Consider the following 23,257-nt stretch of genomic DNA (forward strand, 5'->3'; position numbering starts at 1 on the left):
AAGATGAAAACTTTCTTATACACTGTACTACATAAAAAAAATCATGATTTTTTTTTTTTTACATCCAATTTTCTATTTTCTATCGGTCAGAAAAATAAATTATTACACATTACACTGACCCCACCTGCAGATCAACAACATTTGTCATTTTGCCCATGTGATACTAAAGATGATTGATGCATTAAATATCTACTATTAAATATCTATCTTAGTTTGATAATAAGAGAGGAAGAATATGGAATAATTAGTTAATTTCTGGTTTCTGGAAAGTTATTTTAGGGTATACTAAGCAAATATACATTGTGATTAATCAACTCAAGATTGATCTACTCAATCCTGGTACTGGAGGCAGCATGTTCTGCACATTTCAGTGGTTTCCCCATTTTAACACAACCAACGGACCCTCTGAAAGAGCTTGGAATTCAATTAATGAGTTGAATTAGGTGAGTTCATAGCAGCAAAATCAGTAAAAGTGCAGGGTAGGGTGCCTCTAGGTCCAGAATTGAAAAACTGTTATAAGGAAAAAAAGGGGCTTTTGATTTTTTTTTAAGAAGAAACAAAATATGTTAAATACGATTTGGTCACAATCAAAATCTTGTCATACTTATAACACCAAGGTTCCCAAACCTGGTTGCCCCACTGCTCTTTTGGTACCTTTTGGTAGTTTCCTACCCTGACGCAACACCTAACCAACTGTGCAACTCCAGCAGGCAGCTTGTCCCAGAGAAATTATCCTCCCATCGTTCATTAAAATAATAGTTAATTTATTGTTATCACTGTGAAATGCTGCGCTGATTTGAGGTCACATTGCCCAGCACTAAATTTTCTCCAAAAGAGCAGAATTTCTTAAAAGGCCAACAAGCTTTAAAACCTCTTACTTTACTGGCAAAACGAAAACGAGGTCACTTGCATTAATAAAAATCACATGAAATATCTGCCTAATACAAAACAGCACACTAAAATAATCCTGCTTTAAATTATACTGCAAGCCGTACCACAAACTCCATCTGAACCTCTAACACTCAACATTTCTCAAGCAGAACGGTGTGTGGAGCAGAAGAGTCTGAACACCATTCCTCTACTCAGCACCCGCATTTTAAAATACCCCCATCAGATGAGTGTGGACAACAGCTGGGGCTCTGATTGTCAGCTAACACGCTCACACACACAGTAACCTGATAACTTCACCTTGAAACCTGGCCTGAAATCTGCACACATGGGGGCAAATGTTAGTATGCTGTCAGCACCCGGTCTGCATAGTGAACAAGGTGTCACTGCTATGAAAAAGCCTTCGATGCTTTAAAAGCACACCTTCGGTCTTTACATCTACATTTTTTTTGTTGGCTTTGTGTCCTGAACACTTTTTATAAACAAAGCAGGATAAAACAAAGTACTCATGTGTGACAGTGATACAATGCCTAGCTCTAAAGATTTGTGTAGAAAAATGTTCTCCATTTTTAGATTCCATTTGCTGACCTTGCTTGACAGACGTGGACATTCAAGGATGCTCAGCTGCACAGAGGCTTGAAGGGACTTATCAACTCGGCGAAATTTGAGAGCCTCCACTCACATTGCTCACAATATGAGCTCATGACTAAGCATGACTGTGCCATCTCAGAAGCCGCCCAAATGGTCAGCTAGGAATTCAATTTCCAAGCAAATTATTTAATTATTTTATTAAGGTTTTAGAACAATAAATATTGATGTAATTTTTCTGTTTGGGTGCTTAAATTTATGCAGCTGCCTTTATTACTGCACACCTTCTGTAAATCCTGTAAGCTTCACTTAACTTCACAAATATCACTGTGTTCGTCTGCTATATGATATATTTAACTGAAATCGCTGATTTGAACAATCAATGATTTATAAAGAAAAATCACGAAAATAATCAGGGGTGCCCAATTTATATTCATACCACTGTATCTACTGGTGTTCTCCCTTGTTTTACAGAGAAGCAATTACAAAATATCAAAACTACTATTGAAAACTATTAATTGAACACTGAAAATTTTTTTTTACATCTCAGAAAACCAATGAAGCACAAATAGTTAATTAACTTGTTATTAATTTGGCAAAAAAAAAAACAACTGCATTTTAGCCATTTGCATCTAAAACATTTTGGCTACTAATTATTCAATTCAATTAAATTCAATTCAATTTTATTTATAAATCGCTTTTTACAACAAAGTTTGTCACAAAGCAGCTTTACAGAGAAAAACAGGCCAACGCCTCTAATGAGCAGCACCACAGAGATGCCATTTTTATGGTGGAACAGTGGCAAGAAAAAACTCCCTTTAAGAGGAAGAAACCTTGGAACGAACCAAGACTCAGTCAGAGGAACCCATCCAACTCGGGTTGACCCGCTCAGTACAAATAACAACAAAACAGTACAGAGAATGAGCTATAGCTAATGTAACGGGTACTAATTTATGAATATAAAAATGTGATGGGCACAAATTATAGTGCATTCTTATTCAGTACATTCTTATTTAATTGTTCAAATCCTAGTTGGCCTTACCAGTGTGAAAATCTGCAGGAAGAGAAGTTTGGAAAAGAAACCGACAAATCATCCTGAGCGGACCCAATTCTGGGTATTGCATAAGTGTGTGGGTTTAGATGAGAATCACACATTTATGTAGAGACTGTGTGGTCGCCAATCCTACAACAACAAGAGCTTTAACTATTTACAGACAAGGCAGAACCTCAAGCTGCCTGACTGGACAAAAAAAATAAAAACCTGAAAAGCCCTGACTGAGTCTGGCTCTGGGGCATGTCTGAGCCTCGACCGCTTTGATGAGACAAGAAACTCACGGGAGCTCACCGGGAGCTCGCCATGACCAGCACAGAGCAGAAGGACCCCCAGAGGACTAAAGGTCAGATTGAAATACAGAAGACAGGATTCAAAGCCTTTGCTGAGTCAAGCAAAGTTGTTAGCAGTTAGCAGTATGTTGAAGGGCATTACTAAAAGAGAAAAAGTTAGGGTTCTTAAGTACATTACAGAGATAATCTGCTTGTTATACCTTTTCTTGTGAAATTAAGGATATTATAAAAAAAGAGATTATGCTGCTTTTGTCTCTACTGCCCAGGCATTCTAATAGGTATTGGAGCATTGTTGTGAGGATTTGTTTGCATTCAGCAACATTAGTGCATTAGTGAGGTCAGGCGGTCCCAAAAGTACTGGATGGAACTGTTAAGAGAACAGTTCCACTGCTCCACAGCTTAATGTTGGGGGCTTTTTAACTACAACAGAAAAAAAATGGATGTTCAGTGACTGTAGAATTGACCCTAGTAAATTACTAAAAGGCTGTGGAGGGTGGTTTCATCTCTTACACACTTGATGCAGGTAATAAAGGCCTTTCAGGGCAAGATTAAAAGCAGGTGTGCAAGACCTCAACTTTGTATATTGGTAGGCCTTGCAATATTTATCATGCACAACAACAGTGCATCCCTTCAGTCACAGTTTGCACAACACTCAAGGCACTTCCTGTGCTTATGATGATGCTTGCTGAGTGGGTTAACATACTCACTGCTTACACGATACTTACTGTGACTACTAGAACGGTTTCCTTTTTCTGGTCTAAAAGGAGATTCCTCAGAACCCACTTGTTTTCAAATCTACAATCCACATTCCCCTAACACTACAGACCTCCAGAACCAGGGCTTGGGGACACTATAGCAATAGACAGCAATACTCTAAAACTGCCTTGTCTAGATCTTGCTCTATCTTTAATTGTTGAGAGATGGAATTGCTACAACCTAGAATCTCCAGCGAACGCTCATGGCACCCTGATTTAAAGAGTCTTATTAAGAAATTCAGCTTTATAAATGTTTGACACTTTAAAAAACAGAAAGTAATAGTTGATCAGACGAAGTGTGGTCAGGTCATTTGCATGCTAAAGCCAAAAACAGAAGTCCTCCCTTTTCTTCTTTAGGGATGTGCAACCAGTGCTTTTCATAAAGCATGAGCTGCCCTTCTACATTATTCAAACTGGTGTGGTTCACATTACACCCATATTTCATGAAGATGAGAGTTCTACAGGCTCCAGCTAAAGCATCTGGCACTGACGGCCATTCAGTTGTGTCCAGTCCAGCCCCAGAGCACAAGCAGTGGGAAAGAAAACAGTTGACAAAGCACTAGACAATCAATGAGCAAGATCAATGAGAGTGCTCCATTCGATGTGACAGATCACTTGGACCTGGGCCAGGGTTTATTCTTTTGCTCTGCCTGGCTGAGTGAGACCAGGAAGCACAGGCGCCCAGTAAAATCCCTCAAAGATTTCCTGTTAGCATTTGGTCTATTCAGCGCTGGAGAAAAGCAGAGCCACAACCAGACGAGTTCTACAGACATCAAAACAATACAGTTTATAGGAGTCTATGATCTCTAAAACAAAGTAAAAATGTGCACAATACATATTTCAATATTTCAAATAAATACTTTTAATTGGTCAAAACCCAAAATCTATATAAACAAAATAGATTATGTATAATTTTCAAAAGTAACATTATCACATGTTGCTGCTCTGTCAATCAGCAACCACATCATTTGGGAGACTGGGGTTCAATTCCCAGCCTGGGTGTGTCTGTGCTACACCAATAAGAGTCCTGGAGCAGGACTCCTAACACTACAGTACTGTACTGTAAGAAATAACTCTGTTATTTGCTCTGGATAAGAGCGTCAGCTAAAAGATATGAATGTAGAACACATTTTTTTATCATTACAACATAAATGTTTCTTTTATATTTTAGGGAGTACTTTAATTTAGCAAATAGGGCATTCATTTCATCTACCTTAAAATAACAGCTTGCTAAACCTGTAACAGGATGAGTAACGTCTACCGTTGCTTCTCCACGCCCAACCCACTCTATATCTTTGGAGAAGTGGGCATAATGCCGCGCAGCACGAACCAAATTGTTGTAAAGCCTAAAAAAAATGCTCTACTCTTGATTATGCTGCCTTACATTTATGAATCCAGGTAGAGACTAGGGGAGCATGTAGGTATAAAGCCTAAATTATTAGCTTTGTAGGGCAGAGGATTAATTTTAGTTCCTTGTGCATAATTCTTCATATTTGTTCACTAACTTTGGTCTTTTTAATCTGTTAGACACTTCAACATCATATGGTGTATGTGATGTGGTCTACTACACAGCTACTCACTTTAAATTTATAAATCCAAAAATATCAACATTACAACATGCATAGTAATGCATTCTCAAATAGTACATAAACATAGCCCTTATTTCTGGTATTAGAACACAAATACTGTATCTAGTTATGGGCATGCACTGTAATTACAATGCATTTCTAAGGCTGTAGGATTAGTGTCTGGCTTGTAGAATGGAGCTGACCTCATCCTCTCAGACCTGGCATGGCTCAGTCCTGTTTAAGCCAGACCTCAGGTCAGCTGTATTAACAAATACCTGGGTCAGGTAGATCCCTACAGTAGCATACACACACGCAGCAGAGACTGGACTGGAGCATTGAACAGCATTTTATAATAATCACAGTTCAGCAGAAAGGTCTTTCCAACAGGAAGTTACACTAGGAGAACAAGATGTTCGATTTTTTTTTATAAATACTCTTTAAATAAGAACTAATCTGACAGGATCTAACAGTGTAGAGCTTGACTTCAGTGGATATCTTGCAATGCATAAACAGTGGCATCACCTAAACCATCACCTAAACTCTTGGGCAAGTAGCTCTGTTTAAGACTTTAATCTCATTATACTTAATTGAGAGTGTTAAAATGACCCATCTGCTAACCATGGCAAGCAGACAAGGCGGAAGACTGTACCAGTGTACTCAATACTTATTGTGACTGAGCGCATTGGCTCAGCCCGGTAGTCAGCCCAATTCTATAAGATGATGCTGGTAAAAGGAAGAAACGCCTACCATCTGTGTTATAAGGAAAACAGAGCAGATGGGGCAATAGACAATATTAAAGCTGCTCTACAGTGTGTCATCTCGGTAAACAATTACATTCTGAGCAAAGAATATGAGCACTAATGGATACTTGAGGTGCCATAATAAAATAAAGCACAAAGAACAAATAGAACGGCAGCTTGTCCAGAAAAATGAGTGAAAATGAGCTGCAGGTGAGGGGGGTATGAACCGCATAAGGTCTGAGCGTATATTTTTTCTTATGTTGTCCATGATGTTAGAAAACAACACAGCTTGGAACAGACATAAATGCAACAGAAGAATCAAGGAACACTGCAGCCACTGTCTGAATAAAGACTTTTCTATTAACTTTAGGTTTCCAGGGCTAATTTACTTCAAATAGGTCTAAATATAGTTTTGGCCATTATAAGGAACAGCCACGAGATGGATCTTGTGATGCTGGCCCAGCAGCGATCACAACCCTATCCGATTAAGTGAATATGACCCTAAAGTAAACAAGATTGGGAGTAGGGTTGCAACGGTATGAGATTTTCATGGTATGATAACCGTCTCAGAAAATACCGCGGTATCACGGTTATCACAGTTTGTTACATATATTATTAAACTGACCCTTAAAGAAATTACAATAAAGGTTTTTGTTCAATTAACTATTTATTGTAGAAACCTGGAACAACTATATAGATAATGTCTCCTTAAAAAAAATAAACTGTACACCATTAGGTGAAGGAAACCAGGTTTTTCCACTACTCTTAAGGTCATTAAGGGTGTATATATATATATATATATATATATATATATATATATATATATATATATATATATATATATATATATATACACACACACACACACACACACACACACACAAACACAGGTGTCACACATTACATGTCCAGTACAATTATTTAAGTTTAAATTATTTAATATCTGATAAACTGAGCCTGGGTCAGTGTCTGATCAACAACTGTTGTAAACGTCCGTTTTACTGCCAAGTTGGTATATAACCAGATAGAGGGGATTTATTTCTGAGTCTGGTTTTAACACATGAAAAACAGGCACGTCAGAATTTGAAAATTAACGCATGTAAATGAATGGCGTCTTTCACATCCAGTCCGGCGAGCACCTTTACACGGACACGTGAATCCGTCGTAGCACGCACTATACGCCTGTACCTGCGTGCCCAAATTTCGGATAACTCAGCGCTTTTGCGGGCGCTTACCGCATGGGTTGTGCACGACTACAAAGAGGTTTTATTTATGTTCAGATTAAAATTATAAACTAAACACATACTTTGCGCTGCACGGCGGGGTGGTGTTCTCGGAGATGGGAGAACAGGTTTGACGTATGTCCACCTTTAGCTGTGACTTTACGGCCACATTGATTATAAATCGGATAACCATCCTCGGGTGCGTTCGGCGGGTCTCTGAAATAGTCCCACACTGCTGATTTTAGTTTAGCCTTTTTTTAGGCGGATGGAGATTTGTTTAGTCTGATGCACTTTCTGCTGTTCTCACCGCTGTGTGCTGAGCAGCTGAAGCGGAGCAGAGTTGCGCATGCGCGGGTGAGTTTCTCCGCTGGCTTGCGTTTTACCGGTAATAAGCAAACACACACGGTATGATAACCGTGCATTTTAATACCATGGTATACCGTGAAACCGGTTACCGCTGCAACCCTAATTGGGAGGCACAGATTCTATCTTAAAGATGCTACATAAGTTCATTGTTCTTAAAGGGACAATTAGTAATAAATAAAAGCAACTGTGTGAAATGGCTACAGGAGTCCAATTTTCAAACACTGGATAGAGTTTTCTGCCCAAATCACTCCTTTACAAATGCCAAGCTCACACGGGTTGCCAGCTTCACAGTGACAAACACACAGTGGCAAGGGATGAGTCTTACTCTGTAGCTGACCAGTGAATATATAAAAGTTTTAACGACCTAAAATGCCAGTCTTTACTACACTAGTTGTGGTGGAAAATTACCCAGCTACGTTTAGCAACCTTACTGAATCTCATAGATTACCTGTTCAGCAGACAAATAGCCAGCTTACGCCAGCTGTGGTTGTAAATTACCCAGCTATGTTTAGCAACCTTAATGAAGCTCTGAATACCTGTTCAGCAGAAATATAGCCAGCTCGCCTTTTCCATGATTGTCTCTATACCTGGCAAACCTGAGTGTGGAAATGGAATTGGAGATTTGATGGTGGGCAGATTCTGAGGATAAAACTCACACAGATTTTTGTGACACTCTGCGCAGTTCAAGTAAGAAAATACTGTCTGAAGCTCTGCTGACGAGAGCTGCCAGTGATTAAACTTCTTAATATCGGATGATACATCCTGATCATGTTATGAGTTACAACAAAAAAATAAAAACCTTAATTGTTGTTTAACAAGTTTAAGTTTCAGCACAACCTTCATCTAGACCTTCAGTGACATCAGGGCTTTTGATGCTATTGATGAATTCAGGCACTGAATGAACGAATGAACGGCTGCTTGATTCTGCATTCTGTCGTCACACTGCAGAAAGATTCATATTAATGATCATCTGTCCCTGCATTATTCAATGAAAAGACCTTGACTCAGGTCCCAGAGCAGTGCATCTGCTTCATTAATGTATGCAAACAGAATGGAAAAATAGAGCACACTGTTCGGGGACACTGGTCACGAAACGTCCAGATAAACTTTACTTTGTGCAGTCCGTTCATGTCTTCCCACACAAACTTCAATCGTGTAAACTGTCTAACCGGAAGACTGAAATGCAATCGAGGGCCAAAACTAAGCTGCTGTTGTTGTTCCACTGAGGCAAAAACCACAGCCAGCATGGACTGCTCTTTAAATAGCTCTATAAAGCAGCCTTTGCCTGTCTGTTCCTCATTACAAACACGCAACAGAGAGATATACAGACTGGAGAAAGACATTGCATTATGAGACATAGTACTGTTCAAGAACAATAAGACGATAAAAGTATGATATGTGAAAAGTTAAGCTGTATATTAAGTCTAAAGTTTTAAGTCTAAATAGCAATTAAATGGCAATTAATATCATTAACTTTTGTAAGCGTACTAGAAAGAGGAATAGAGGTAAACTCAGCGGAGAAGCAAAAAGAGAGTGAGAGGATAGAGAGAGATAGAGAGATAGAGCTAGAGCAGTTCCGGAGTGTGTACAGAGCCACGTGGCTGGGGGAGGAAAAGAGGAACAGGCAGGCACGCTGCCAGCCCTCGCACAAAAGTAGGGCAGAGCTTCGGCCAGACAAAAACATTCTGTCAGCGGGCCAATGGTTAGGAGGGATGGAGCCCAGACCTGCCTGTGCAGACAGCGCAGGGTAGAATGAAGCTAGCAAAAGGGCATCAAATCCAGCATAGCCAACTTAATCCTCCCTCCCCACCTCACATTGCACTGCTGGGGCAGACAAAAGCAAAATTAAGATTTACAGTCGACATAAAGGAGACACAAAGCAAACAATTGAAAAAAAAATTAAAGCATATACCGCTATATTATGAAATAATGTGGAATACTATGGAGAAAAAGCTATATTTTTGGAAGACAATTGTAAGACAACTGATAAAAGATGGAATGTCTAATAATAAAGCTGCAATGGCTGTAAATTTTCAGTCAAAGGGTTCAGTTCCCACAGTAAAAGGTTGTGAAGGAATGTCATCACTTAAAGCTCTTACAGCACTTAGTCCAACAGGCCCGAAGCTCCCAGAGGGTAAAGTGAAATCGACAGATGTAAAAGCTGACGTAGGGAGCACGCACTCTGCAATAGAGTAGTTCACAGCATAGGCCATAAGTTCAACGCTTTCCAGATTAGTGCAGTCACAGATGTTACGGTCAGTCAGTGCAGCATCACTGCACCACATCATCAAAATCCACAATCCTGCAGTCAGGATTCTAAATGTCTATACAATACACCACTTCAGCAAAGCCATCTGACATTTTTCTCCACACTAATCTCATTTTGTATGACATACACTATATAGATGAGAGTATTTGGACGGCAACACATTACAACAATACATACAGGAGCTTTCTGTGGTTCCTATAAGCTTCCTCTGTTTAATAATGCCACTTAAAGTTGACTGTGGAATATCTTGGAGAAGAGAAGAATTTTCACAACTGACATTTTGCAGTAAGTGCAACCCATGACAGACTGCATGACAGGTTATAAATTTTATACACCTGTATTAATTGGATTGAAAAACACCTCAATTTAATAATTAAGATGTATGTGCTAATTCTATTGTCCACTCAGTGCATCTACCATAGACTGGGTACACAACACGTTTTAGTTTAATACTAAGCACACATACTGAGTGAATTACTGATATAATGCCATTTTAAATTGTTGACACAAACGCTGTATTTCACAAAAGTGAGTACGAGCCTCACATTTTTGTAAATATTTCATTATTTCTTTTCATTGGAAACACTGAAGATATGACACTTTGATACAAAATAAAGTAGTCAGTGTATAGCTTGTATAGTTGTGCTCTCAAAATAACTCAAAACACAACCATTAATGTCTAAACCACTGGCAAAAAAGTGAGTACGCCTAAATATATACATTGTAGAAAACAGAAATAAAGCAGTTTTGTCCAATACAACACAGCCTAATATGAAATAAGTCAACCAAATAACAGCATACAACCCCCTCACACATACACAAGAACAGCCTTCAGGCTAGTTCTTTCAATTGGCTCCCATGACAGAACTGACTTATAAAAAGTCCCATGCACCAGAAAACTTCTGACCATAAGGTCAAGTCACAGGGCAGTGAACGCAACAGTCAGAAACTATGAGGCGGTCCCTAAGGGCACTGAGTAACGTCAGTGAAGAACATTGCCACACTGACTCGTGTCCTAGTCTGACTTCCTTGCAGGCAAGTCTCAAGACAGTCCAGCAAACCTCTGAGCTAGCAAAGCTTTTATAAAGCTGTTGATGCGGGCTTCTTTATTCCTTAGATCAAGACAGAGGACTAGAGCATGGCCTTGGTCCCCTCATCAATCCTCAGAGTTTCCATGCCAACCAGCATGCCAATGTTTCGTGGGAGAACAAGTCAAGTCAATTTATAGCTGTTGCCATTGGATACCCAAGCAGCTTTGCCCTCAAGAAGAAGCAGAAAAGCAAAAAATACTGTCTCTTCAGTCAGAAACCTCTGCAAGATATTAAGCACTGACTTCATAACAATGATCTGAAACCTAGAAACATTTAGGATATTTAGTCCAATGAGAACTAGAGTTCTCTGGGGCAGGCAAGTATCTTTCACTGCAACAGACAGCACGTATACACACTCACCAAGCGCTTGTGCCATCTGCACCAATCCTACAAGACAGACACAACAAGAGATCGATCATTGGAGTCTACTTGGCAACCTGGAGTGTGTGTGTGTGTTAATTTCCTGCCCTACATGTTTTGCATCATGCAATCACAGAAGGTGTTTTTTAAGGATCCTGTTGTGTGTGTCAACATTTTGCCTGATCAGTTGTTGATGCCAAATTGTTGTATAGAGTGAGAATTCTTAGCAACCCAATGTTTGAAGACACAGGTAGTCTCAATTTTGTGTAAGACAACCAGCAGTATGTTGAAGATGAAGCTTGAGTCTGGCCATCAGACTTTCAGTGCAGAAAGATCCAGCTTTATTCAGGAGTTCTGTTGACTGAGGAGGCCAGACTGGACCCCTTTCATCACAGATCTTACTGCATGGTCTTGCCCTGGTCTAACACTGATAGGCAGACTTGTCCTATTAATAATAATGTGAAGTAAGCATTAAGACACAATGCTTAAACTGGTAATTATGACAATTTTATATTTTTTTTGTTTTTGGATTTTAAGATAAAATCCTTAAAATTTCCCCCCCAAAAATAGTCAGTGTGCCTTATAATCCAGTGTGTCTTATGTATGAATTTTACCAGTCAGGCTGTAAGGAGTAGTATAAAAAAAAAGGTATTTTTGTATACAGTACGTAACAGTATTCACTGAAGCATTTGGTAATTTGCAGATTCCACCAGCAGAAACAAGCATGCTTCTGAGTAACTGAGTAACAACATGGCATTAATTATTTTGCTCTGACAAATATGATTACGACATTAAGCAACAGTAGGTGGACCAGAATACCAAGTAAGGGAACTGCACCTTTTAATAAAAAAGGGGAAGTTTTTGTTTGAAAACCACTTTCTGCACGGCATCGCATTTCTCACATTAACACAATCTGTCATATGCTTCCCAAATCAATGCAGCTTGTTGGAAGGTTCCGATAAATGATCATGTAAGGCACCCTTATGAACTGCCTCTCTTTAAGTCAACCATTTTGATGAGCCATTACATAAAACAAGTTTAAAAGGCATGAGAGAGACATTAAAATACTAATTAAGTCTGGTTTAGAAGATACTATTTAGCCCAACCACTAAAGAAGCTCATCTACTGAAGGTAAATAAGTAAATATTCAGACTGATTAAATGTTTGTTTTTTAAGACTGGTCTTCTGAACAGGGATTAAGCCTAATCATGGACAATATTTACCCATTAATATGCTGCAGTTAAGAACTAGGTTTAATCCCTGTCTGAGAAACAACCCCATAAATACATACTGGACTTGAGTTGGGAAAAAAAACAAACTAAAATTGCATGTTATGGCAGTTTCCCCAGAGAGGGATAATGCCTAATCATAGACTATATTTTTCATTCCAATGTATTTGAATCTCTATTCCAAGTGATGTCTAGTCCAAGACTAAACTAAATCCTTGTCTGGGAAACTGTCAATAAGTATGTTCTTTAGGCTTTTTGTATGTATACTGTATTTACAATAGTAGGCAAAAGGTTTAGACACCAACTTTATAAATAAAATGCTCCTGTATTTATACCACTTTACACACACTAGTTTAGACTAACAGCAAATATTACATTACTATTTTATTTATTTATGGTTTTTTTCTGATTCATTTTATTATACTATAATAAGCCAGACTCAAAGTACTAGAGCTGAATAAATCCAGTTGAACTGTTTTGTAAGGGAATCTCTTTTTGTCAGTCTGTGTGAAACAAGTCAAAATCCCCCTCAGCTACTATTTATAGAAAACATGGATTGTACCAGCAGCAACTTCAAAAACACACTTTTAAAAATATATTTTTGTAATGTCCTTGATGCATGTAGCAGCTATTCTTCACATTTCTAAGACAAATTAAGACAATGACAAAACCTCAAGAATTCAACTGCCATAAAACTGTCAAATATCTGCCACCAGACGGCTGCAGGAAATGATCCCTATTGCTGTTACCTTGAGCAATTATCAGTATGATCTTAGCAGTCTTTATCATGCTCGTATCATAAACAGTCAAAGAAAGAAATGCTTCCAAAAGCAGAATACCAAAAATTAATTGGTGCAAAGCAAAACATTGCCCTTCCCCAAATTCAGCCCTGCATCAGTGTACACTACTTCTGCATCACTCATCATCAACTCACTATAGGGCTCACAGTCTATTGGTAAGGCAGGATCAAGGAATCAACCAATCATGCCAGGTCACTGATTAAATACTGAATAACCGTCATCACACCTGCTCATTTTTAAAGTGAAGGCAGCACATCCGGAATGACAGAATTGACTTATCCGTGACGTGTCCGCAAAATCAGCTTGAATACACATGAAGCGTACACTGTATGACGCTAATGGGTGTGGAGTGGAAAGGTAATGTTAAAAAGTGTACAACACAAAAGAGTGCAGCGTCAACACAGAAGACGAGCTATGACTACAAGTAGACTTGAACTATTTTTAGTAGTTTTGATTAAATTTTACTCAAAATGAGTCCTAAAACTATAGACAAAGACAACCTATTTTCACGAATGACCATAGCATCATTGTTTGTATGTTAATTTATTGATTGAGCAAAATATTCCAATAATAAATATTTTCATTGAACCTTCTTCCAAAAGGCTTCTGGTTTATCCACGTAGTCTTGAGCAAACTTACAACAGGCAGTGGTGTTGTTTAAACAATGAAAGCCTGCTCAACCTACCGGTACACCCAATTGCCATCCTCTTAAAACTTCTAAATTCAAACCATTTTAAACCACATTTTAACTTAATAATTGGATAATTTTGTTCAAATAAATATAAAAACAAAAAATGGCTTTATTTTTTTGGGTCTCTTTATCTGATCTTTAGATAAAGATAAATCATAGTATAGGTCAAATGTAGCAGAAACAGAAGAAATTGTGTATTTTTTCCAGCATAACTCTATTTTGTAAAAATGTTTTTATTTATTTTTAGCTAATTTTCTTCCCAACTTGAGTCAGCATGACTGAATTTAAACTATTTGTTCGACCATTATATTTTCTGGTGAATCCTAATTCTGAGTTCTTTACAAGCAAATTGGTCAGTGATTTTTTGAGCCAAATTTTTTTGAACAATTGTCAATTACTGCAATTTAGAAATCACCAATAATGACAAAAGTAGTTTCTTAAAGTGCAACAGTTAAAACAATATTGAAACATAAAAAAAAAACAGTGTAGGCCAGACAGGCTTAAAGTCGGAACACAACACCAGCACTCAAGTTTCTGCCTAATTTTCATATTCACAAATTCTACATGATGTGTTTATTAGTTTTAGTTTTTAGTTTAATTTTATCAGAACTGCATGAGGTAATGTCATTTTATAACACAATGCATTTTGGCCTCCAATTCAAAAAACAAATGAATACAGCCATAGCAGCAGCAAGAGGAAACATCATTGAGTGTTCCTGTGAACACAGTTCCAAAAACAGAACAGCAGGAAAGAAGCAGTACAAACAAATACATGCCTTAAAGGCTTTAGGGAGTGTCAGGGCTTATATACTGTGACTGGCTCAATGAGCCTAAGGGAAGAGGGACTGACAGAGGAAATGTGTGTTCAAAAGACAGGAGATGGTCTGTCACCATTAAAAATGTAAAAGTCACTGCAGTAATGAATGCATGTGCTTACTGATGCTTCTACAGAAAAGATGGTTATACAATTGATTTTATATAGCACTAACAAGCGTTCCACAATCATTACAAATTAAGGAATCTCGTTGCCCTACTGTGCTCCAGTGAGAAGTTCAAAAGTCCCTCATGGATGACCAGAGATGGACAATGTGGGGTAGAGACAGTCTCTCAACTAATTCAATTGACCTCACAGTATGCCCGCGACACTGTACCAGACATATACATACAAGGCTGTGTGCGTGTGTGTGTATGTAAGTGTTTGCGTGTGTCTGATGGTACATAGTCAGACATAACACCTACAAGTAGCGTATTATAGCAGCAAGAAAGGAAGTAAGACAGATAACAGGAAAAAGTCATGAGCCAAACTTTCCTTTGGTCAAATCTGCAAATCTGCTTGGTCATCAGGCCAGCAACAACTTAAGAATGCAAATGTACCACATTTCCTCATGCTAAGCCGGAGCACGTGTGTATACCATATTCCAGGAAGAGAGTGTAAGTATTGAATAATGAAAAACCCAAAATAGCAATTTCTGTTACAAGTAGTTCATTACTTGCAGTCAGTAATGCTTAGTTTACTCCTTAAACAATGGGTCAACATTCTTATCCATGTCTTAATTATTTGCCCTTATTAGGAGTGTGTCATATTGTATCGTACGCAATAACAACTAATTAGATACAGATTATATCTGTCCAGTATCATTTATATTACTTTAGTCATGGATACATGGAGATATTTGGAGTTCATTATTAGTATCATGACATTCTGGATCATTGACTTCGTTTGCACATCTTTAATATCTCAGTCAGGGATGTGCATATAATATCATAAGCAATAATACAATTTAGTTGTTTTTATTTTCTTGCAGTAGTGTATTTTTTTATTTTTTTTTTGTAATTCAGTGGTTTGTCATATCATCAAGAGTATCATTATCTCAAAAATACCATGAAATATTGTTATATTATTTTAGTACCATATTGCCCACCTCTGGCCTGTTCTATTCATTAGACTCCATTTACACCTGTTTATTTCACATGACCAGTATCTGAATTGTCCTAATAAGTACATAGACACTTATATTTACACTTGATTGTCAATTGATGCTCCAGTTAATCTAACTGAAATCTGACTGCTGTGTGAAGTGCAATATGAAAATTAACTCATGTTGCGGTTGTCCAGGGTCTTGGACACCATTTACACCTGTTAATTAAATGTGACTGTATTCTGGAAAGATTTTAGCTGTATGTATTTATAATTGTTGTCAAACGCATCTCTGATTAGTTGAACTGAAATCTGATTGCTCTGTTTGAGAGAGTATGTACATTTACTTGTTAAATGGCAACCAGTTTTTATTGGTTTAGCCTCTTTCTGTGCTGTGCTAAAGATGATTGCTGTCTAGAAATTCACAATTATCAATGCTGTTGTCCTAAACTATATTCGTCCCTACAGAAACAGATCACACGCAAATTGATGTATCGCATGGGGAGGAGGAGTTTTGTTCCTAAAGGGGTTCAAATGAGCTGTTTTACATGTGCCAATCTAATTAAACAATTGGGACTTAAGAAAAGCCCATAATTTAAGCTGATAACTATATAGCTTCAAACTACTGGAGGCTACAGAAGTAAATTTCAAATCATTAAAATCCAAGTAATTCACAAAACTTTCATATAAACTCATCTCGTCTGCAGGCATCTCTTCTGGAAGAGGTTTTTTTTTAATGCATGGCGAGACGTGCGGGGTGGGTGATTGCTTTTCAGCTGTGGTATGCATCGCTCTATAGAAAACAATGAGAAGCATGCTTCACAGAGTTTCAGAAGGCGTTGTGCGGACGCCCCCCATGGAACCCAACTGAGAACAGATTTAGACATTCAGACATTCAACACACACATTTCATTACTCTGTAGAAACGTTTGGTTTATCATAGAGAAGTCAAATTAAAAGAGCACTGAGACAAGAACATACCAGGAAAATAAAGTAACCAAGAAAAAAGAAAAGAAAAGAGAGTCATGTTCCTGGCAGGAACCACTGATGACTAGATAAACTGGATAAGCGGGCAGAAGACTCCAAATCCAAATCCTAGCTGCAGCTTCACTTGACAGCAAAAAAAAACCTCTATCCTCCCCCCAAGGCAGAAACTTTGCCCTTGCTATTCTCCATAGCAGTTCGTCCCCACTGCACGCTTCCTTACACAGACCACCCAGCCCCCACCCTATTTTCTCCTTAGGTGACCATGCATTTCTATTTTTCACATGATTCCTTCATTGTTTGCATGTTAACCACCCTGGAGCTAAAACAACAGTCAGCCCAAATAACAAACAGACAGAGACTCTTAGCTAGAACCTAAGGGTCAAAGTTATGTAACTGGCCAGTATAACAGGCTTTTTAAAGACCCACGGAGAGCAACACACGTAGCACTGAAAGGGCCTCCCCAAAGACTGAGTGTGTATTTATCTAAAAGGGAAGAAAGAGGCCCCTCACTAAAAGAGAGCCATGCTTGACCTGCTAGGAACTCTCGTAATGTGCACTAGTGTGTTACGTACGCAACAATATTTAATATATTAATCTTTAAAATATTAAGCCAAAGATAAGAGATCAGGCAGGGAAACTTCAGGCCCAATTACAAGGGCTTTAGAAAACCATGTAATAAAGCAAAACATAAAAACAACTAAAGTAGTTAAAGTAGTAACTTATTTATCCTACCTTGTAGCTACATTTACAATGCAATCCACACCCCTGATTGCAAAACAGCTAAACCAACGCTAATGAAGCTAATTCAATATTTAACACAGGTTAGTGTTTGACCTAAACTACTCAGAAGCCACAAACAAACCATCTATCAACTAACTGCGACCTTTACACCAGAGTCAACCTGTGTTTTGTGTGTGTCGGCAATGAAGAAGGCTTGTGTTTAACATACAGTAAATGTAATATGTTTCAGATGGTGACATTATAGCCAAATGCTGGCCTAACAGCTAACAGAACTTGAACATTATGGATGCACAGTTGCCTCAGACACCAGGCCATTAATATCATATTCATGGTGTCTGCTTTATGTTGGAGCATCTGCAGTATTTTTAATAATGATTTTTAACCCAATAAATTGATTGAATAAGGATGTGTATACATGAATTTATTAAACATGCTAAGATTTACACTATCAAACATGAGGTGCTAAAAATTGCCAAAGGATGAAGAGAGGCCACTTTACAGTGACAGTTCAACACAAATACATAAACCGTTACACTTTTAGTGAACACTAAATATTCCATTTATTTAGGCCTGTACTACTTAATTTGTTCCAATTACTGTCTTAAAATCTACTGGCTTAAAAAGGCTAGTCCGTGCCTGAGGTCAGGTCTGCCATCAACAAGTCAAACCTTCACAACAAAGGAAAGACAAAGACATAGCCCAGGAAACAGAAGGTGCCCAGTACCATATTTTACAGGCTACAAGGCGTAAATGAAAATCTATTTTCTGGTCTATTTTCATACATAAGATGCACTAGCAACAATAGTAAGGAACAGGGGTCAAACGAGAGCTGGATGTTAATCTACACAGATTTCTCTCCTGAATACTGTCTATTTGGGTAAGTAAAGCGATTCTGTTCATTTCCAACATTTTAACATGGTTAGTAGCAGCACTAGCCACAGTTGGAAGCAGCCCTAGCAGCAGCTAACAGTGTTTCGCGCTAGTAAATGCTACCCGACAGCACTACACTTAGAAAAACTGGTAAATATCATGCATAAATGTGCACCGGATTATAAGGCACACTGTCGATTTTTGGGAAAATTTATGTATTTCAGTGTTCAGTAGGGCTGGGGCGACGCGTCGACATAATCGACGTCATCGATTACGAAAATACATCGATTTGCATAACGTGCGTCGGCGCGTCGTAAATATGTTAATTAACACGGTAACATAGAAGCATAGAACTATTATTTAATTAAAATGATTTTTAAGAACAGCTAAACACAGTTCTGCAAGTCAAACGCGGAGGAGTTCACGTGCGAGAGAGAGAGAGAGAGAGACACACACACAGAGAGAGAGAGAGAGAGAGAGAGAGAGAGAGAGACACACACACACAGAGAGAGAGAGAGAGAGAGAGAGAGAGAGAGAGAGAGAGAGAGAGAGAGAGAGAGAGAGAGAGAGAGAGAGAGAGAGAGAGAGAGAGAGAGAGAGAGAGAGAGATTGATTGATTCGCTTGTTCTGGTGAGAGCTCATATTCTAGTCCCATACATAATTCTGCAGCTCCCTCAGTGTTTTCTGTCGTATTTTGCGGCTAGCGCGAGCGCTTACAACTGACACCGCGGACCGCGAGGTGCTGCCGCGCTTGTGCCAAATCCGACTCTCTGCTGAATCTGACTCCCGCTTCGCGGACAGAATCGGCACAACACCCCCGCTGTAGAACTGCGGTAGTGAAAACAGCTACAAAAAAACGCCAGCGGGCATCTAAAGTTTGGGAGCATTTCACGCAAAAGGGCAACAATGTGGTCCTCTGCCATACGTGCAAAAGGAGCACTTGAAGCGCAAACATCCAGGAGCACTATGTCAACAGGGTCACACAGTAAGTTACCGTTTACATCAGGGTCTCCGCGGGTGTCCTTAAAAAGACTTAAGGCTGTCTACCAAAGGTTTTAAACCTGCCACAGGCAGAAATTATAAATTTTTGGTTTATATTTGTGCATGGCATTTCACAGTTTCCAGAAACAGTAGCATTATTCATAAGTTCAGGTGTTTAGCTAAGCTAGCTGCCTTAAGTTATTTTAGCTGCGGTGTTACACCGTTTTCTGTCACCGTCGGAATTTTGTGACCAGTGCTCACGGTTATGAGCGTTCATTGGCAAAACGGAAGCTTTCTATACCTACACCTTACCCTCAGCCCTAAACTGAACCGTTTTGGCCAGTCGGGGTAAACATTAGAAACGAACACGTTTCGAATCGGCCAGTGCTCACGGTCTGCTGAGAACTACTTGCCCGTGGTCACAAAATCTAGCGGTCACAGAAAACAGTGCAACACACGGTTGTGGTGTATGGGAGCTTATTCATTTTTAGCGTTATAGATCTAAACGTGTTGTACATGTAAGTGATTATAAGTGTGGGGTTTGGTTTAGTAGGCTTGTGTTGCTGTTGTTGTTATTATATATAAATATAGTATTTTATCGTTTGCTTTAAAACGTAAAATAATAATTATTTAAATATGTTTCTCAATAAATAGATTAGTCGACTAATCGAAAAAAATAATCGTTAGAATAATCGTTTAAAAAATAATCGTTAGGGACAGCCCTAGTGTTCAGTAAGGACATGTAAATAACTGTTGAGGTTGCTTAGCCAATAGAAAAGCTGAATTCACTGTTTAGGCTAGATGGGTCTTGCTTATTCTTGAGCTTGCATTTTTATGTAAATCAAGCATTCCAATGACGTCTCCCTGGCACTTACTGCTTGGCATCCTGAAGGGTGTGAAGATGAACACTGGTGAAGCAGCAGCGAGTGGATGCTAAATGAGGTATAGAAGCTTTGTATGTTCCATGTTTCCATTCTTAACAATTGCACAAATGTACCTTGGCATTATTAACTTTTTACACAACTAAAACACTGTTCAGAGAGCCTTCTCTTGTGATCGGACTAGTGAGTCTACACCTTTTGCTCTAGAGCAGACTGCAACAGCGTAAGAAGGTATCAGACTGAAGGCAGGTACTAATACATGGGTGGCCTTGCTGACTCAATAGTCATTATCTAATGTGGAATTACATCACCACCTTATTATTTCAGAGAGCTTAGGCTAGTGGTACTCCTAAATGGTTATCTGCCTGCTCTCAAGCCCGGACATGACACAGGAAGGAGAGTAAATGGAAATCATTAACTTGAAGAGATGCATTAAGCAGCATATGGTCACTGTCAAACTAAGACCAGGAAGTAAAGGCACCTACAACTCATAATTGTAGTTAAAAGGCTCGGTTTTAACGCTATACTTACTAAAAAAATGCTGGGTTCAAATCGAGCTCGGGCTCATAATCACAGTTTATTGGGCAGGCCGGGTCAGACTTGAGACTTGTTTTTGGGCCTGAGCTAAACTGTAACACAAGGCACTGTATAGAGCTTTATATGTAATAGACATGAATGTAGAACATAATATAAAGATCTTAAGATTATCTACAAGCCTGCATTTACTACTTAAACATTTTAGCATAAAGTCCAAGCTCAAATGCTAAACAAAACAAAGCTTCCTGTAAGGAGGAGAACATTTATTCAATGCCACATGTATACATGCAACAAGGCCTAGTGAAGAAAAGATGAATGAAAACATGGAGCAAAACCCTTGGGTAGTGTTTCCATGGCAACCTACAGACTCCTCCCCCCACTGGGTTTGAAAGAAGCATATTAACAGTTGAATCAGTCACTCCCACTCCCAACCACGCTCTTAAACCATATGCATATTCACACAGAATTCAGCCCTGTAGAGGGCAATTTTAATTAGGCCAGAATGGAAAGGGGTTAATTCTGACATTGGAATGACTAAAATAAGATTCATTATATTTTTCAGAAACATAAAGGCAGCACAGTATTTTACACAATTAATTATAAAATTAACCAAGCTTTCTTTGTACCTTACAATTAAACAAACTTTGTTTAGTACTTCAGGACTCATATGTAAAGTATTTAAATGAGGTATATTCTGATTGGATGCCCTGACTCCCTTTAAAGTAACTGTGAATAGGGGAGGCTATTGCTGCAGCCTAAATGTTAACAGATATACAGCAGGGCATAGGTTTATTTTTTTAATCTTATTTGAATTTACAACTCATGCATTCTAGCTAAATCACTCATGGTTGCTAATAAAAATAAGCCATTCTTACAGTGGCCTTCGTTTTTTTTTACTATAGAGTGGATTCATTTTGTATGCAAAAGTTACTTAGTCATTTTTGACATGCAAACTGATATTGGTCTCCTCGACCTATAGCACTACTGCTCTCTCTGCACTGACCTATGAAGGGGTCACATGCAGAAATCCCCTTACTACTGTCAACCACAGCAGTTTAAACTATCTGTATTTTGCTGTGACTGGGTGTGTAGTTCTCTCACCAATATCAAGTTATCATATGATTATAGAGCTTTGTGATTTCACTGTTTAACAGGTTTTTGGCCAGTTATACAATTTTAACTTGAGAACAGGTTTTCAGTAACAAGGCCTCAAAAGCCATTTCCAAGAGTTTTTAATACAATATTTCTATTGTATACATAGAAAAGAAAAGATAATATTTCTATTGTCAAGAATATCAAGAATTTGACAACCTTATTTGTTTTAAATATATATAACCTATTTATTCAAATACATAAAACAGGCATATTATTGGGCAGTAGTATTAAAGTATTCAAGTAAGGCAAAAACAGAGCAGAATCTCAGCAAAAGAGAGAAGCAGTGGAATCAGGCTAGAGAAACAACAGGCCAGGCCTTCACCAGATTGGTGCCAGAGCAGCTCTGTGTTCTGTCCACAACTGCAGGCTTTGTATTTCTGTCTGACTTGCCTTTTCTTTCTGCTTTTCTCTGTCACCCTGCAGCAGCGTTGGAACTGAACAGCAGATCACAGCTCTCAATGCTGGAAACAATTAACCCTTGCAGAGAGAAACAGTGAACAAATGACAGAGAAAGGCATGTATGTGTTGTTCTAACTAACAGAAAAGGTAGCACATCTGATTTAGCATTCTAAGAATTTCTTGCAGCTCATTCCCTACCACTAGAACAAAGCGTACCTTTCAACATCCAACCTATCATCATGCTAAAAATACACATCACATGCATGTTCTTGCCTGTGCCCATGGATTTGGATTTCCAAGAAATCTGTTTTTATTTTCCGACAACCGCAATTAAATCTTGCTTATTAGCCAATATGTCTAGTCGCTTTTCTTAAAAAAAATTAAATACTGGCAACTACTGGGATAAATGTATTGTTGTTTTTATCCAATTTTGAATGCATTTATTCCAAACATATTGTGGTCCAGTGGTCCAGTGCAGCTTCATAGGTTTTAAATTATGTTTAGGAAACACAGATTAGAGCCAGTTTAACATATAGTTCTTGTGTTAAATGCGGAAGAAGTGAGTAATATGAATCTGCATGGCTTTGACAAGTGATGGCAAGATAAATGGGACAGTGCATCTGCATATAAGCAGTATATTTAGGAGGTCAGAGCATTCCTAAGGTGCTCCAAAGATGAGCAACTGGTGAACCAGAGACAGGGTCTTGGTTGTTTAAGACTCACCGACACAATCTATAGAGACCTGACCTCACAGTTTTCAGCACATAAAGAATGTACTGCTAATGTCTTGGTCCCAGATACCACAGGACAATGTGGTGGAGCCCATGCCTCATATGATCAGAGTTTTGGCAGCAAGAATGGGGCACAGAAAATTGT

General features: G+C 38.6%; 1 protein-coding gene across 8 annotated transcripts in view; it reads right to left on the reverse strand.

Moving 5' to 3' along the window:
- suco (SUN domain containing ossification factor) overlaps positions 1-23,257 on the reverse strand; it is a 64,633-nt gene that overhangs the window by 38,496 nt on the left and 2,880 nt on the right. The window lies entirely within an intron of this gene.

This window comes from Astyanax mexicanus, chromosome 1, assembly GCF_023375975.1.
Source record: "Astyanax mexicanus isolate ESR-SI-001 chromosome 1, AstMex3_surface, whole genome shotgun sequence".
Classification (NCBI taxonomy): domain Eukaryota; kingdom Metazoa; phylum Chordata; class Actinopteri; order Characiformes; family Acestrorhamphidae; genus Astyanax; species Astyanax mexicanus.